Source organism: Ursus arctos, unplaced genomic scaffold (assembly GCF_023065955.2).
Source record: "Ursus arctos isolate Adak ecotype North America unplaced genomic scaffold, UrsArc2.0 scaffold_21, whole genome shotgun sequence".
In the NCBI taxonomy this organism is placed as follows: domain Eukaryota; kingdom Metazoa; phylum Chordata; class Mammalia; order Carnivora; family Ursidae; genus Ursus; species Ursus arctos.
In genome coordinates this window covers 4,994,821-5,011,067 of record NW_026622886.1, presented here as the reverse complement: position 1 = coordinate 5,011,067, position 16,247 = coordinate 4,994,821, and positions in this window count along the sequence as shown.

Genomic DNA, 16,247 nt, shown 5'->3' with positions numbered 1-16,247 from the left:
TAGTGTGGCCGCCAGCCACGTGCGGGGCAGTGAACACGCGCACTCTCATCAAATTGCTATGGAGTTTTCAGTCCCCAATCTGGACTAAAACAATGCAAGGTGCCTGGAATTTTCTTTCCTTAGGAATCAATCCTGGTATTATTGTTGAGGCCTCTGTGTCTCTCCTTCCTTCCTTTTACCTGCTTTCCTTTTTTTGAAGACATCGTGCACAGCTGTCTCAGGCACCTCAGGCCTCGGTGAGTCAGAATGCCTCTGCCTGGTCTTCCTGCTTACCCCTCCAGGCTGTCCTGTTCATCGTCACCCCGTTAATCCCTTAGAGGAACCCTTGAGTGAGTCACCCTCCGGAGGCAGCTGCATGGAGCTGAGACACTGAGATACAACTGGGGGGGGGGGGGGTAACGGCGCCCCCCTCACAGGCTGTTGTCCTCTGCACCACTTCTACTCTCCCTGTCGTTGTTGCCACTCTGTGATTTGGGTCAGCACGACTGTAAGAGCATTTTGGATTTTTCTGTGTATAGTGAATTCTACCCTGCTTACCAGGGGCCTTCTATATATTCTTGATGACTAATGACAGCTGCCTGACCGTCCCTGGGTTTAAAGAGGTCAGAGAGTTTTGGAGCCATGAAGGCCCTTGAGAAATTCTAGTCTAACCCCTCCCTGAGCAGCAGTAGTGGTGAGACTGGTGTGTGTTGAGCACATACTGAATGCTGGCCTCATTCTGAGCACTGCAAAGCCTTAAGAAATTTAGTCTTCATGTTCATGTGTGATAGTCACTGTACCTCTGTGAGGCTTGTATCATCCCTGTTTGATAGATGGGGAAACTGAGGCCCAAATGAGGAAAAGCCTAACGCCCAGAGTCTCAAAGCTAGTGAATGGTGGAACTAGGGATTGAACACAAGGAGAATGTCAAGCCCTGTGGCATCGACAGGAGCCTGTCCTGCCTCCACTGCCTCTCACCCTTCCTCCCATCCTAGAGGGGAAATTTATTGAGTTCCTTGTAGTAATAGGTCCTGTCGATTGAGCCTCATATGCCAGGCATGCGCTGAACACTTCACATCCTCTCTCTTGTTGGCTGCAACGACTCTGAGAAATGGAAACGGTCATTACTTCCGCTCAACAGGCAAGAATCTGAGGTCCGTGGGCAGCCCAAGGTCCTGCGACATGCCAGCCGGAGTCAGAACGGACCTCAGGTCGTGCTCTTGGGACTGATGTCTCTTTCCATTTCCCAGTGCGGTCTTCCCAGTGTCCTTAATAAGCTTTCCTTGAGTGCCTGCCCTAGGCCAGGCCCTGGGCTGGTGACCGGGGCTACGAAGTGAGGGTGACAGAGGCCCAGGCGGCTCTGTCAGACTGTGGCCCTGTGGGAGGGCTGGCCGTTGTTGCAGGCCTGTTTTCTAGAGGAGGCAGGAATCTGGATTTTGTGTGAAATCCCCTGACTCTCAAATGAGCTGCGCCTGCCTGTGGTAAGTGTTGAGTGGGCAAGGATTTTTGCACGAAGAAAAAATACTCTTTGCTGTGGTTCCCGGACCAGCAACATCAGCCCCACACAGGGACTTGTTGGAAATGATCTTTCCCAGGCCAACTGAACACTGGGGGTAGGAACCATAGTGTGTTTTCATAAGCCTTTTTGGTGATTTTGTTGCATGCTATTATTTGAGAACCTCTGCTCTTAGGTCATTCTGGGACCCACGTTTATCCATTTTCTCTGTTTTACTGTTTCTCAAATTTCCCAAGACCCTTCCTACCTCAGGGCCTTTGCACTTACTGTTCTCAACATGGCTGCATGACTCTTTCCCTCAAACCTTCAGATCTTTGTTCAGATGTCATCTCTTTGCAGAGGCCCTCCCAAGCATCCAATTTAAAGAATCAACCCCAATCTGTCGGTCTCAATCTCTTTGCCTTATTTTACTTTCTTCATAGCACTCCCCACTACCTGATATTATATCCTATACTTATTTATTTGTATAGTATGTCTCCCTCCACTAGGAGATAAGCTTCACAAGAATAGGGGGCTTGGTCTCTTTTCTCCTCCCAAGATCTCAAACGGTGCCCAGCCTGGTAAGATCCTTGGTAAATATTATTAAATGAAGGAAGGCGTCTTGGAGAGTTTATCTTTCTGGTCATTCATTCATTCTGCAAGTACTGATTCTTTTTTTTTTTTTTAAAGATTTTATTTATTTATTCAACAGAGATAGAGACAGCCAGTGAGAGAGGGAACACAAGCAGGGGGAGTGGGAGAGGAAGAAGCAGGCTCATAGCAGAGGAGCCTGATGTGGGGCTCGATCCCATAACGCCAGGATCACGCCCTGAGCTGAAGGCAGGCGCTTAACCGCTGTGCCACCCAGGCGCCCCATCAAGTACTGATTCTTGAGTAACCAATTCTCGTGCAGGCAACAGGCTTGTCGGCCATGGCCATTCAGATGGGGACAGCCTGAGGCCTGGGTCCTCTGCTGCTTCCCACCCTCTCGTATGCCAGCTCCAGATTGGTGGAACCTCCAGAGCCTACAGATCCATAGGTTCCGTGGCATTGGAGGGGTTAAATAGCGCTGCTCCCCAAAGCCAGGGACTGGGCTGTTTGGGCTGATTTGGAAGCAAGGGCTTTGGGTGAGGCAGCTGCTGACAAGTTGCTCCCAGGGACTGTTCCATCATCCCAGGGTTGAATGCTTCCCGACAGCCCTGACAAACAGCGTGCGTCTGAGCTGCGGCCTGGTGCCAGGACATCCGCGATATTCCACGCACGTGCCCGGGCCGATCGTGCCCCCTGCGTGGCTCAGGTCCCTCCGCCGTTGCTCCAGGGGGTTCTCTCCTTTGCTTGGGCCGCTCCTCAGAGCCCCCGTCGCTTGTAGAGTGTTGTATTAGCAGGACTGTTGGATGCAAAACAACCCCATTTGGTGAATAAGAGGCTTTAGGGGAAATGAGTGGGGGAAACCTCTTGAGAGTTATTCAGCATGAATCCTTGAGAAGAATACCTTTCTACAATAAAGCAGATTTGTTCTAATGCCCTCATGTCAGGGGGCAATGCAAAAGAGAGGACTAGTAGATTTGGGGGACTTTTATGTATTTTGATGAGGGCTTCTTCACCTTGGCACCATTGGCATTTTGGGATTGGATAATCCACTGTTGTGGGGGGCTATGCTCGGCATTATAGGCGGTGTGGCGGCATCTTTGGCCTCTACCCACTAGATGCTAGACTCATCTCCCTTGTTGTGACAACCAAAAATGCCTCCAGATATGGCCAGATGTCCCCAGGCGGCCCAAATCATCCATGGATGAGGCCCACTGGTGTGTGAACTCGATGAGTAAGGAGGATTGATTTTAAAATTGAAATGTGCAAGGGCCTGGACTCAGACTTGTTCGGGTTTGAATGCTGCTTTGCTTCTTGAGTTCTGTTTTGTCATCCCTGCTGCTGTGGGTGCCACAAGAATCCGCCGGGTTAACACACAGAAGGGGTCTAGAACAGCGCCTGACAAGTCATAGGACTCACTTAACACCAGCCCTTCCTAACAGCGATCGGGATGCTGATAAATCCGCTTAGGGGGATCTATAATGCAGCCTTGGCGTCTGTTTTACAATCCCCTGTGATGCCCCCTGTCGCCTCTGCCTCCTGGTGCGTTGCCTTCTCGTGGTAATGACCTTTGCTGTTCGTTTCTTCACTGTCCACGTGGGCCTGGTTGTTTATGCCTCCACTGATGCGGTGTTTGGTGGTGGCCATTCGATGAAAGGGCAGAGGAAATGTGACGGACTCACCTTCTGTGCGCCTGGAATGCAAAGCGGAGCCTTGAGCGGTGGCCTCCGGAGTGCTCGCAGACTGCGATGTCCTGACTCCGTCAGCAGGGGGCAGCAACAGCTGGGAAAATGCCTGTTGCTGGAGGGAGCCAAGGGATGCATTAACCGAGGCATGTATTTAAGTGGAGCAAATCATCCCTCCAGAGCCACCCGCGGCCTCCTTTCACAGCCCGTGATAGCTCATCTGTGGGGGCCAAGAGCTGCTTTTCTAGAACATTCTACATTTAGCATCTCTGTCCATTTCCAGATGGCTCCGTCTGAACCCAGGGCAAATTCTGCTAGGGGCAAAGTTAAGCTGGTTCCTGTTGCTCCCTGTGCCTTTCCCCCTCTGCTCACTCCAGCCCATCCTGCCCACTTGTCTGAGTGACACAGTGCCTTTTCTAGGGCATCCCGTGGGGCTGCACCCCACGCTCAGGCCCCGTCTTACTGCGTTCCCCACCTCCCCCGCACAAAAACAGCATTCCAGAATCTCATTCTCTTACAGTTTCCCTGAATTCACTCTGGACCCCTTCCACTGCATTTCCCCCGCAGCAGCCAGGGACATCTTAACAATTTTGAATAGACCGTCTCTTTTCTAGGTTTAAAATGTAAAAGGTGGGGGGTGCCTGGGTGGCTCAGTCGTTAAGCGTCTGCCTTCGGCTCAGGGCGTGATCCTGGCGTTCTGGGATCGAGCCCCGCATCAGGCTCCTCTGCTGGGAGCCTGCTTCTTCCTCTCCCACTCCCCCTGCTTGTGTTCCCTCTCTCGCTGGCTGTCTCTTTCTTTCAAATAAATAAATAAAATCTTTAAAAAATAATAAAATAAATAAATGAATAAATAAATAAAATGTAAAAGTGGAAGAGAATGGTACAGAGAACATTGCCTCCTGGCTGTGACCACAGGCCCGCAGTTCCCAGCCCCAGGGGCCACCACTCTGAACAGTTTCTCTGCATCTTTCAGGTATTTTATGTACCTGGCAGCAAATTCACGTGAACATTTTCATCCTTCCCCTCCTCCTTCCCCTGTGAAGAGAAGCTGTCACACACACACTCTCCTGCACTTTGCTGTTTCTAACAATATGCCACGTCAGCACCCAAAATGCCCGTCATTCTTTTTTTTTTTTTTTTATGCTTGTGCTGAGAGTGGTCTTTCTAAATCTTGTCATATTTCTACTGCAACCCCCTCAAAGACTTCCTACTGCTTTCCCCAAAGACCTGTTAAGCCTAGGTGAGCAGGTCTTCGCCTAGCTCCCTTTCTGTGTCTGGGGCCGGCTGGCTTAATCCATCCTCAAACTTGACCTGCCTCTCCTGCCCCAGGGCCTTTGCCCCTGCTGTCCCCTCCTATCCTAGTTTGCCCCCACTGAGCTTTTCTCAGCTCAAACATTACTTACGCCCTGTGTCCTGTACCTCCCATAGCAGTGGTGACTGCTGTTTGTAGCACAGTGAGTAATCATAGGCTCTAGACCGGAGTCCTGGGGTTCCAATCCCAGCTCGGGCACTTTGTAGCTGTGGGACCTTGGGCAGCTTTCCGCACATCTGCCCCGTGCCATGGGAGCAGTGATAGATCCTTCGTCCTGGGCTTCGGGGTTGAGGATTCAGGGACGTGGATGAGTAAGCACAGAGCAGGCCTCCACGCCCGTGGTAACTGGAGCGCATCTCTTTCCCCTGCCGAGGGCTAGCCCCTGAGGGCAGGACCGTGTCTTCCTCACGGCCATCAGAGCCCAGTGCCTGGTACAGAGCAGGTAGTCTGTAAAGACGGCCCGCATCTCCCGGGCATACTTAGAGATTAGAAGGAGACCCGGGACGAGCCAACAGTAGTTGGGCCTTATGCCAGGCTCACCATTTTACCCCATCCTCACAACAACCTCGGCAGGTGGGTAACATCACTATCCCCATTTCCCAGGTGAGGAAACTGAAGCCCAGAGAGGTTAAGTAACTTGCCAGAGGTCACACAGAAGCAGAGCTAGGAGTCAAATCCAGGAAGACTTCTAGGAAGCAATAAACTTCAAAATACAGTGTCTGAACTCAGAGACGGTTGTCTCTCTGAGTGGGAGTGGGCTGTGCTCCGGGGGCGCCCTTCCCATCCATCTCTGCTCAGTTCAGTCCTGGGCCGGTTTTGAGACCCAACTCAAACTCCCCCTCCTTCCTCCAGCCCGGCAGTTGGTGTCCCGATGAGCCTCTGGACCCTCAGAGAGGGGAGGCAGCCAGCCCCTTCACCTGGGCTCGGGTCCCCTGTGGTCCCGGCCGGGTCCGCTCTGTAGTACAGGCCTCCTAGCTTTTGAGATGCATTCCCCACACCTCCCTTCAGAGCTTGGCTTGCCCGTCCCTCTTTTGTTCCCTCACCTCCCACTTCTTCCACAATCCGCTGCGAGCAGTCTTCCCCAGTGTCAGAAGTCCCCCACGGACCAGTGGTCCACTCCAATGCTAGGCCGCAGGAACGGGGGACACTGCACGGACTATGTGCCAGGCCCACAGTAAGCACTCCAGCCTCACGGTAGCCTTGTGAAGTGGGGACTGTTGTTGACTTCGGCCTACAGAAAAGCAAACTGAGACTCAGAGAGCGTTAGCGACATGCCTGGATCATATGCTTGAAGAGCGGGGCAGGATTCAAACTCAGGAGCCACGGTCGTGGCCACTCAGCCACAATGTCTCCGATGTCTTCTCTCTCTCGGCCTTCTTCTCTCTTCCTTGCTCGGTGATGCCCCTTTCCCTGGTTCTTCTGCTGAGCCCCGGCACTGGTCTTTCTCCAACGTATTGGAGGCTCCCCGGCTCCCTGCTCCTGGAATGGTAGTTTCCTAGGGCTTCCTGCCCCCCAGTGCTCCCTGGTGACAGCACCCACGCTGTGACTTCCCGCCCACGATAGGGCACCCGACACAGGCGACTTGGGGATAATAACACCCCGGCTTGCTCTCTCAAAGAGTTACTGCGAGCGTCAAAGTGTTGCCCAGGATATGCTTTGCAAACTATAAAGTGCTGGGCAAAGGTCAGGGCTGTCACCATTCCTATGATGGGCTCCATCCAGAGGTTGGTTCCTGGTCCCCTGGGCCCCTGTTCAGGCTGTGAAAGTACCTGATAGCCATTCAGAGTGAGAAGCCGAGAGGCCTTTTCCAAATGGAACCACTGAGATGAAAAGGCTGGCTGGGCCGCCTCCAGGCCATCTCCTGAGCCTCTGGTGGCTGTAAATGGTCGTGATTGCTTCGACAGCAGGTCTCCTCCACCCTAGAAAAGGGAGCTGGCAAGACACAGCAGCACAGAGCCCCTCGACTTACCACCACTGTGGGCTGCGCGCCCAAGGGTGCGAGTACCCGGCTCTCGCAGGTGCCGGAGGGGCAGGAGAACAGACGTTGAGGTCAGCAGATGTGGATTAAGAGGCTGACTCTGAACAAAAAGATGTCTCTGGTCCATCGATGCCACCCTCCATTCCCCAAAGAGAGTTCAGACATCCTGCTTGCAAGGAAAGCTTCTTAAAGTCTCACAAATTTCATCTTTGTCGGGAGTGGGGGGAAGAAAACCAGTTTTGGGATATGCAAACTGAGAGGTAGATCCCTCAGAGCGTTGGCACCCACCTGTCTGGTGGCTCTGTCCTGCCCTCCCAGATTTCAGCTGTCGGTGCGTCCAGTTTCCAGAGGGGGAGACTGAGGCTCAGTTCAGTGAGTGAATGGATGTGTCTAGGACAATGTGGCTAAAAAAAAAGGAGCGGGGGATTAGAATTCACATGTCTTTTCTCCACATCCCTCTCCCTTACCTGCTGGCTGGCTGGCTTTGGGAGAGCTAATGAGCTTGGCTGAACCTCTGTTTCCCTATCTGTAAGATGGGATGAATGACCTACCTCAGAGGGCTTGAATGTGTCTTAAATGAGGCGATGCAGATAAAACATGTGATCCAGCCACAGAGCAAGCACTCAGCAAATGCTGGCGGTTACTGCTACTTGAAAGCACGCTGTTATTGAATGAATGAATGCATGCGTGCATGAATGAATGAGTGAATGAATGAATGACTTAAATATCAGTCCTACCCTCTGTGGGGGAATAGGAAGCTTTCCTTGCAAGAAACCCAAGAAATGAAAGCAATTTCCTTCAGATGAAAATAAAGTGCCCATGGAAGCAGTTTATTGTCGCAGAAGAATGGGCCCCCACTTCCTCTGTGTTATTCACACCCTGAGGCAGAGAAAGGGCTGGCTCCCGGAGTGGAGGGGACCAGCCCTCCGGACCAGCCCTCCATGACCATCTTTCTGGCAATGGTGACAAGGTGGCATTTTTGTGATGATTACGCAAGAAACCTTTCCAATCCCTGACCCTCTGCTCCAGCAAAAAGCTTTGAATTTTGCAAAACTGCTGGGGCATAGCCATTTCTCCTCTGGCGCTGGCTCGCCCCGCAAGCTTCGCGGCCATCCCCAGAATCGTCTGCTGAAATGATTGCCTGCTGCTCGTTTCTCGAGAGGGAACAGATGTGAGCACCGGGTGAAAAGTGGCCCGAGACCTGGAGACGCTGGAGCGGTAACAGAGGCGCTGGCGTCTTGCTGGAGCACAGCCAGGCCGGCGCCACAGGCACTGTGGTGAACACAGACAACGTTAGAATGTTCTCTGTTTTCACAGCATGACCTTTAAGAGCCTCCCCAATCAGAGGTTGGGCCTTGGGCAGCCGCCGGGCTCCCGCGTCCTGCTCGGGGCTGCAGATAGCTGGCTTGTGGATTTCCTGCTTGTGGGTTTCGGTCCCTAAACTTGTGGATGCACTTGGGGCTGTCAGGCACACACCACACAGAACAGAGGAGTTTAGTGGGTCTGAGCTCGGGCTCCGGGGTCACATAAACCAGAGATGGGCCCCGAGGCCAACACTCTCGGGGTTTGGGGTTCTCCCAGAAGTACACCTTGAGCACCGTCTTGTTGGGATACAGTGGTTTATTGCTAGTCGGTTCCTGGAAGCACCACTTGGGGAGCAGGGACATGAGACAGGGAGGGGACCGGGGAAGGAGCATGCACCAAAAAGCTGATGGCTGCTGTGGGCAGCTCAGCCCTGCTGGGGACTCGGGGAGACGGCATGGAGCACTCCCGGAGTCACTCCCACTCAGGGCTGAGGTTGCTGGTGAGCTCTTATCCTCAACTCACCACTAGGCGCTCAGGGCAGTGCAGCTGGTTCCCTCCACGTGTCTGCCTTGCCCTGCGCGGGGGCTGGATAGCCACAGCCAGGAGCAAACCCCCCCCCCCCAGACAGTGAGTCTGCGGTCTTCAGAGGGATGAGTGCAGGGGGGGGCACTGCAGCATCTGCTCTGATCCCTCCCCTCTCTGGGCCTCAGTGTCCCGAGCTACTAAAAAGGGACAAGGATACTATTATTGGGGCTTGGCATAAGGATTTGGGGGAGGGGATGTGAAGCACAAAGGAGAGGGCGGGCCTGACAAGTGTTACTCTTTTTTTTTTTTTTTTTTAAGATTTTATTTATTTATTTGACAGAGAGAGAGACAGCCAGTGAGAGAGGGAACACAAGCAGGGGGAGTGGGAGAGGAAGAAGCAGGCTACCAGCCGAGGAGCCCAATGCGGGGCTCGAACCCAAAATGCCAGGATCTCACGCCCTGAGCCAAAGGCAGACGCTTAACGACTGCGCCACCCAGGCGCCTCAAGTGTTGCTCTTCTTATTATTATAGTTTGCTGTTCATGTTTCCGGAAGATCGTTCTCCTCTTAACCAAAGAATTCCTCTGTATCCTTCCGATGCCCGGCTTGGTTGTCACATCTTCTACTTTTCCGGATGTCTTAGTGTCCTAGGGCTACCATAACAAATGACCACAAATTGGGTGACTTAAAATGAGGGGAATGTATTCTCTCCCGGTTCTGGAAGCCAGAGTCTGAAATCGAGGCGTCGGCAGGCCGTGCTCCTTCGGAAGGCTCTCGCCGGGAGTCCTTCCTTGCCTTTCCCGGCTGCTGGCAGCTCCAGAAGCTCGCGGGCTTGTGGCTGCGTCACTCCCACCTCCGCCTCCTCTTTCACGTGTCCTTTCTTCCCCTGGTGTCTTCTCCTTTTCTGTCTCTTCTGATGGCACCTGTCCCTGGATGTAGGGCCCATGCTAATCTGGGAGGGTCTCATCTTGCGATCCTCACCTTAATTACCTCTGCAAATACTCCAAATAAGGTCACATTCTGGGGTTCCGAGTGGATGTATCTGTTCAACTCACTACACTTTCTGAGTTTTCTTCCATTCCCGCTCGGTGGTTAGAATTACGTCTGTTTTACGGACTACCCGCAACAGCTCAACCTGCCAGGGGCTTGTGGCGCTGTTGTCAGAACCCTCTCGAGCTTGGTGGCTTCCAGGAGCCCTCTGGGACCGGGGTCCTCCCAGTGTTCTGACAACACGCCACCCCAGCGTGTCATTGGTCTCTATGGCTGTAGGAAGGCAACTCCATCTTGGGGTCACCAGGGCTGCATCCCAGACAAGACGAAGGAGGAAAGTGAAGGCCAGAGTCTAAGGGGTCTGCTTCTCCAGAAGCTTCTCTGCAAACCCCGCCCAGGAATGTGTGTTTACATCTCATAGACCAAAACCACGTTCCCATTCAGGCATCTTTCTCGGGGCACCTTGCTGTCTGGGATGGGATTGTGGTAGAAAGAAGGAGGTGAGAATTGGGGATAAGCAGACAAATTACAATATAGTATCATATAATATAACATAACATAACATAATATAATATATGTCACCTACAAACAATTAAAATTCATATCACAGATCTTCTGCATGTTATTATAGAATATCCACAATGTCCGGCTTAAAGGACACCCCTACTTTCTTTGTGGATGCCCATACTTTTCCTAACCTTGTCCCTCCTGGTGTCATAGCAGCACCTTCCTGGACACCAGGGCCTGGCCCTGAGGGACGGCAGGGCCAGGACGTGGGCGTTCTGGTGAGCCCGGTGGAGCAGAGCCGCTGCTGGTGGTGGTGCTGCTGGAAGGAGTTTGCGCGGGGACAGGGAGGTGATGAACACACCGAGGGGACAGCAGAAGCCCACAGGAGGGACACTAAATGCAAACCAGTCTCCTTTGAACCTGGTGACATCAGCACATGGCTCTCCCAAGGTGGCGTTCTGAACACCGGGTCAGGTCAGGACGAAGAAAATAAAAAGAGTGACCTGGAAACGTCTCTGCCTTTTTAGGACATGGCACCCTTTTTTGGGTCTGTGTTTGGGTGACATCTGTGCTCCGTGGCTATCTGGAGAGTGATTGATTCAATAACGTAGCAAGCAGCCAGCAGGAGGTTAATGGATTTGTAATGGCCTGTAAGTTGGCTCAGGTCACAGCATTTCCAAGTTGCAAGGGACTCCCTGTCCAGGGGAACCTGCCTCCTGATGCATGAGTTCTTTCAACAAGTTCCCTTATCTCTGTTTGCATGCCTCTCATGACGGGATGCTCACTGCCGCACAGGATAGCTCGTGTTGTGCCTAGGAGCTTAAGGGGTAGATAGGCTTCTTTAGGGTTAGGCTTCATGAATCCCCTAGTTGGTCCTGATTTTGTGCCTGCGGAATCACACAAAATAAATGCGATTCCCGTTCAGACTACACTCCTGCCTTCGATGATGGAAGGGCTTAACATCCTCTGTATGTTGATGCTTTGCTTTCTTGCTTCCTTGTGAATGTTTTTCTTTGTTTTCTGTGTTTATTTCCTCCACAAGGATGTATTAAGTCCCTCCTTTGTGCCAGGGACTGTGTCGGGTGCTGGGGGTCACAGTGGTGAGTGAGGCGCACGTGTTTCCAGCTCTCAGGAAACCTAGCAACTGAATGGGGAAGTTCCCTAGGTGCTGCTGCTGATGAGTGAGGTGAAATTCACATGACATACAAGGAGCCATCATAAAGAGAACAATTCAGTGACATCTAGTGCGTTCCCAGTCTTGTGCAGCCACCACCTCGCTCTACTTTCAGAACTTTTCCATTACTCCGAGAGAACACCCCATATCCATTGCCCTTTCCCATCCATCCCCTGGGCAACCTCCGGTCTGCTTTCTATCCGTATGGATTTACCTCTTCCGGATCTCTCATAGAAAAGGACCGTCTGCGTCTTCCTTCACTCCACACCATGTTTGCAAGGTGCATGCCTGGTGTAGCGTGGGTCAGCGCTCTGTTCTTTTCTCTGGCTTAGTAATATACCGTTGTATGGATATACCACATTCTGATTATCCGTTCATTCACTGATGAACATTTGGGTTGTCTTCGCCTCTTGGCTGTTACAAATAGTGCTGCTATGAACACGTGTATACACGTGTCTGTGCGAACACATGCTTTCATTTCTCTGGGATATATACCTAGGAGTGGATTTCTGGGGCATACGGAAATTCCACGTTGAACGTTTCAAGGAACCGCCATACTGTTTTTCATAGCGACTGTACCATTTTATGCTCTCCCCATCGATACATGGGAGTATTCCTAGTAATATCATTTCATTTTCTTGATTAAAGCCACCCCAGAGGGCGTGAAGTGGTTTCTCATTGTGGTTTGATTTTCATCTCCTTAGTGACCAATGATGTTGAACGTCTTTCCCGTGTTTGTTGGCCATTTGTATATATTCTTTGGAGAAAGGTCTTTCAAGTCATTTGTCTGATTTTAAATTGGGGTTTGTAGATGGTTAATTTTATGTGTCAACTTGACTGGCCCAGGTATTTGGTCAAACATTATTCTGGGTGTTTCTGTGATGACAGTACATTTAAATCAATACACTGAGTAAAAGAGATTGCCATCCCTAATGTGGGTGGGCCTCATCCAATCAGTTGAAGGCCTGAATAGAACGAAAAGGCTGACCTCCCTGAGTAAGAGAGAATTCTTCAGCCTGAGGATGTAGGGGAAGTAGGAGAAGAATATGCGCTCTGAATCCAAGCTCCTCATAGTTTGAATCCTGGCTCTGTCCCCCACCAGGCAAAGAGTGGGGTCAAGCAAATGGGTTCTGGAGTTTCAGCTAAGTGACTTATGCTCCATTTTTTCATCTGCAAAATGGCGATGATGAGGGTACCCTGGCTTGAGTGCCACCACCCATGCATGGGGAGCCTGCTTTTGGCCCTTAGGAGACCCTGACCCGACCATAAAACCCCAAATGTGGATTCTTCTACCATTTTCCTAGGGAGGCATAAGAAGAGCAGAAACAGAGGTAAGTCAGGTGAGAGTCCTTTGTGACATGGTTTGGGGTCCAGACTGGCTACCCAGGCTCTTCTCCGGCTGGACCGATGGAGGGGGATGCAAAGTCAGAGGGCACCGGACTTCCATCCCACGTGCTGAGCTGCCCCTCGCAAACGGCCTCCCGAATCTTATATAAACTGGACTATCAGATTCAACCAATTCAGATCTTTTCAGGGTAATTGTCCCTGCAGAGTGGCAGTAAAGACACTGGATGGAGCTGGGGGTCTTCACTGGGGGAGGCAGAGCCAGAGGAGGCCGAATTTTGGAAGGAGGTCTAGCAGTTACTGTGATGACCCCACGAGGTCATGCTTCTAAACTGCTTAGCTGTGTCGGCCACAAGTAAGGCACTCAAAAATTATTTGTTGGCTGTGTAAGTCAGTGTTTGTTAGTTTCATTTTATTAGCTGTGTAATTTGGGCAAGGTCTCTAACCTCTCTGAACCTGCTGTTTTCACCTGTAAAATAGAAATTGCTCCCTTCCTTGAAGGGCTGTGAGGGGATTAAGAGGTGGTATATACAAAACGGGCACGTAGTAGGTGCTCAGAGGAGGAAGAGGCAGATTTGGAAGGCAGCTCTGTTGAGCCCCAGATCCGGAGCCCAGCACGCTCCTCTTCTCCAAGCCCATGGCTGGAAGAGGAGAGAGTCCGCAGGCCTGATTTTTCCCACCCAGCCTTCCCCACCTCTGACCCTTCCTCGCTCCCTGTCTCCCACTTATCTGCATCCTCTCCGAGCTCTGGGACATTTAATCCATCATTCGGCCCTCTGCCCACATGCAGGCTGCTCCCTGCTCTTATCAAAGGCCACTCAGGCTCCTCCTCCCAGCCCTGAGCTCCTTCCCTCCCCCGGGTCCCCAGCCCCTCCAGGACAGAAGGGAGATGGAGATAAGGAGTGAGCAGAATAAGGAAGAACTGGAGAAGGAGTTGTGTTGAGCCCAGGAGCAAATAAAGCGGGTGGTGACCAGGTGTCAAGGTGACTCTGGCTGGAGGCTGGCGGATGCTGGGCTAGGAGGACATCCGTCCCCTGTGCCCCACTCCTTTCTGGGGTGGAAGGTCTCCGCGGGTGAGACACTGCGGCAGGGTGGGAAAGCAGGAGGCTGGGGTCAGGTCCCCGTTCTGCTCTGCGCTTGTGGTCTTGAGCCAGTCCTTGGCCACGTTTGGCCTCTGTGGCCACATCAGCATCATGGCACCTTTTTGTGCGTCAGGCCCTGGGATCCAGCAGGGAATCCCACGGACGTGACCTTGGGCATCTTTTCATCTCTAGGAGACATGGGTGTGAATTAGGTTGTCATACCTGTTTTCCCCGTTTCACCTGCAGGAGAAGTTCAGGTGCTCTAGCCCTGGCTGGGGGTGTCCGTTCGGGGGAGGGGGTTCCCGAGAGGAATAGGACTGAGGCGGGGAAAGTGGTGGGAGGGCAGGATGGTCTGGGCTGAGGGAGCAACTTGGTAGCGAGCAGTGGGGGACTGAGGGAGAGGGCAGAGATGGGGGAGGGGCGGGGCCATCCCCATGGGCACAGAAGGCTGTGTTCGATTTGGGTTCTATTCCGTGGATGGGGCAGTCACGGGACAGTTTTAGGCAGAGCAGTATGATCTGATCTGTTTCGGAAAGAACCCTTGGGGACTCTGGGTGGAGAGTGGATTGGGGAGGGGAGGGGAGGCCAGGACACCAGCTAGGAAGTCACTGTGGTGGGCCAGGGGCCCGGGGAGCTGCCACCAGCAGCTGACTTCCAGGTGGTAAGAGTGCCAGTGTATAGAAATGTCAGTCCTGAATTACAAACAGTGACTGGACCTATGGCCTCGTTAGAAGAGAGGCCCCAAGTTTGAGCTGGAGGCTCTTCACAGATGTGAGACCCTGGGCACAGGGCTCTGTGGAGGGGCCCCTGCCCTACCCTGAGATGACCTGGATTCAGGCGGTGGTGGCGAGGGTGAGGGGATGGATGAAATCAAGCGCTGTGTAGTAGGAGGCAAGAGGAGGCTTGGAGACTGATGGCCGGTGTGGTGCCACTTGTCATCACCCCCCCACACACACCACCACTCTACTCCCCACCCCCTCACCCCCTGAAAGGTGCCCTCCACTCAAGGAAGCCATTTCCTCCTTGAACTGCCCACGCCCCAGCAAAACCTTTCCAAATTGAGGGCCCTGGAGCCAATGTCCTGTGTCCCCTAAGAGGTCGAACAGCCCTGCTTTCAGACGTGCTTGGCTGCCGGGCCACGTGCTGCCCCGAGTCTGAGTTGGGATGTGCGGGCTGTCACTCGGGTGTGGGGTGAGAAGCACTGAAAGCCACCTCAGGCCAGTGGGCTGGTCCTGACCTGCCTGTCCTTCTCGCGGGGCCCTGCTCTGGTGTCCGGGGCCCGGCCCCTCCTTCCGCATGACACACGGCCCCGCATACGGCCCCTCTTCGTCTTCCCCCGGCCTCAGCTCCCACGTTGGGCCCCCTTGGGCCCGGCGTGAAAGCACGGGTCTCCCCTGGTCCTGACCATCGCGTGCCCTCACCACCGTCCGCATGCTCACGCATGCCGTCTCTCAACTCACACCTGCTCGGACACACTCCCGCTCACCCAGCCCCACTTCCACTCACGGACCTCTGGCTCGCCTGCCCCTTTGGAGCCCACCTGGTGGACCCCTGGCAGGGCGGCCCTTCGGAGCTTCCTGCTTTGGCCCACTTCCTAGCTCTGGTCCCAAGTTCCCTCCTAAGCCTGAGGCAGCTGACAGGTGGCCTGTCCATCCCTGCCCCTCGGCCTGAATCCCCAGCCTTACCCTCAGTGAGGACCTTCCCTGATAGCCCTGCCCAAGACGACAGGGCAGGGCCCAGGAGAAGGGTCAGGCGGCACCACTGGGTGTGGGGTCTAGAAATCTGTCATGAGAGAGGAGACACACAGCAGTTCCCTCCCCAAGGCTGTCATGGGAAAGAGCCGAAGGCATCCTGCGGGAACGCTGCCGTCTGTCCACCCAGCCTCCGTCCCCACTCCTGATTTCCGTGGGGACACCTCTCCCCAACTCTCAGGCCCTGAGCTTTCTGTGTGGCCGACCCCACCTGTCTCACAGATGGGTGCCATCCAGAACGTGCCAGTCAGGGCTCCGGGTCACGGTGACTGGTTCAGGGAGGGACGCAGGCTCTGGAGGTGGGGGACCCTGGCTCCAGGACTTACTCAGAGTGCTGTTTGGGGCAGACATAGCACTTCCCTGTGCCTGTGTTTCTTCATCTGTACAAAGGAGATAGCGATAGTCCTCACGCGTAGGGTGTTGTCCAGAAGGAATCACGCGACGGGTTCAGCACAAAGGAAGTGCACAATAAACATTAGCCACTGGTATTAATGGAACTAAATTTGGGGTCTTCTGACGGAGTGATTGGGAGA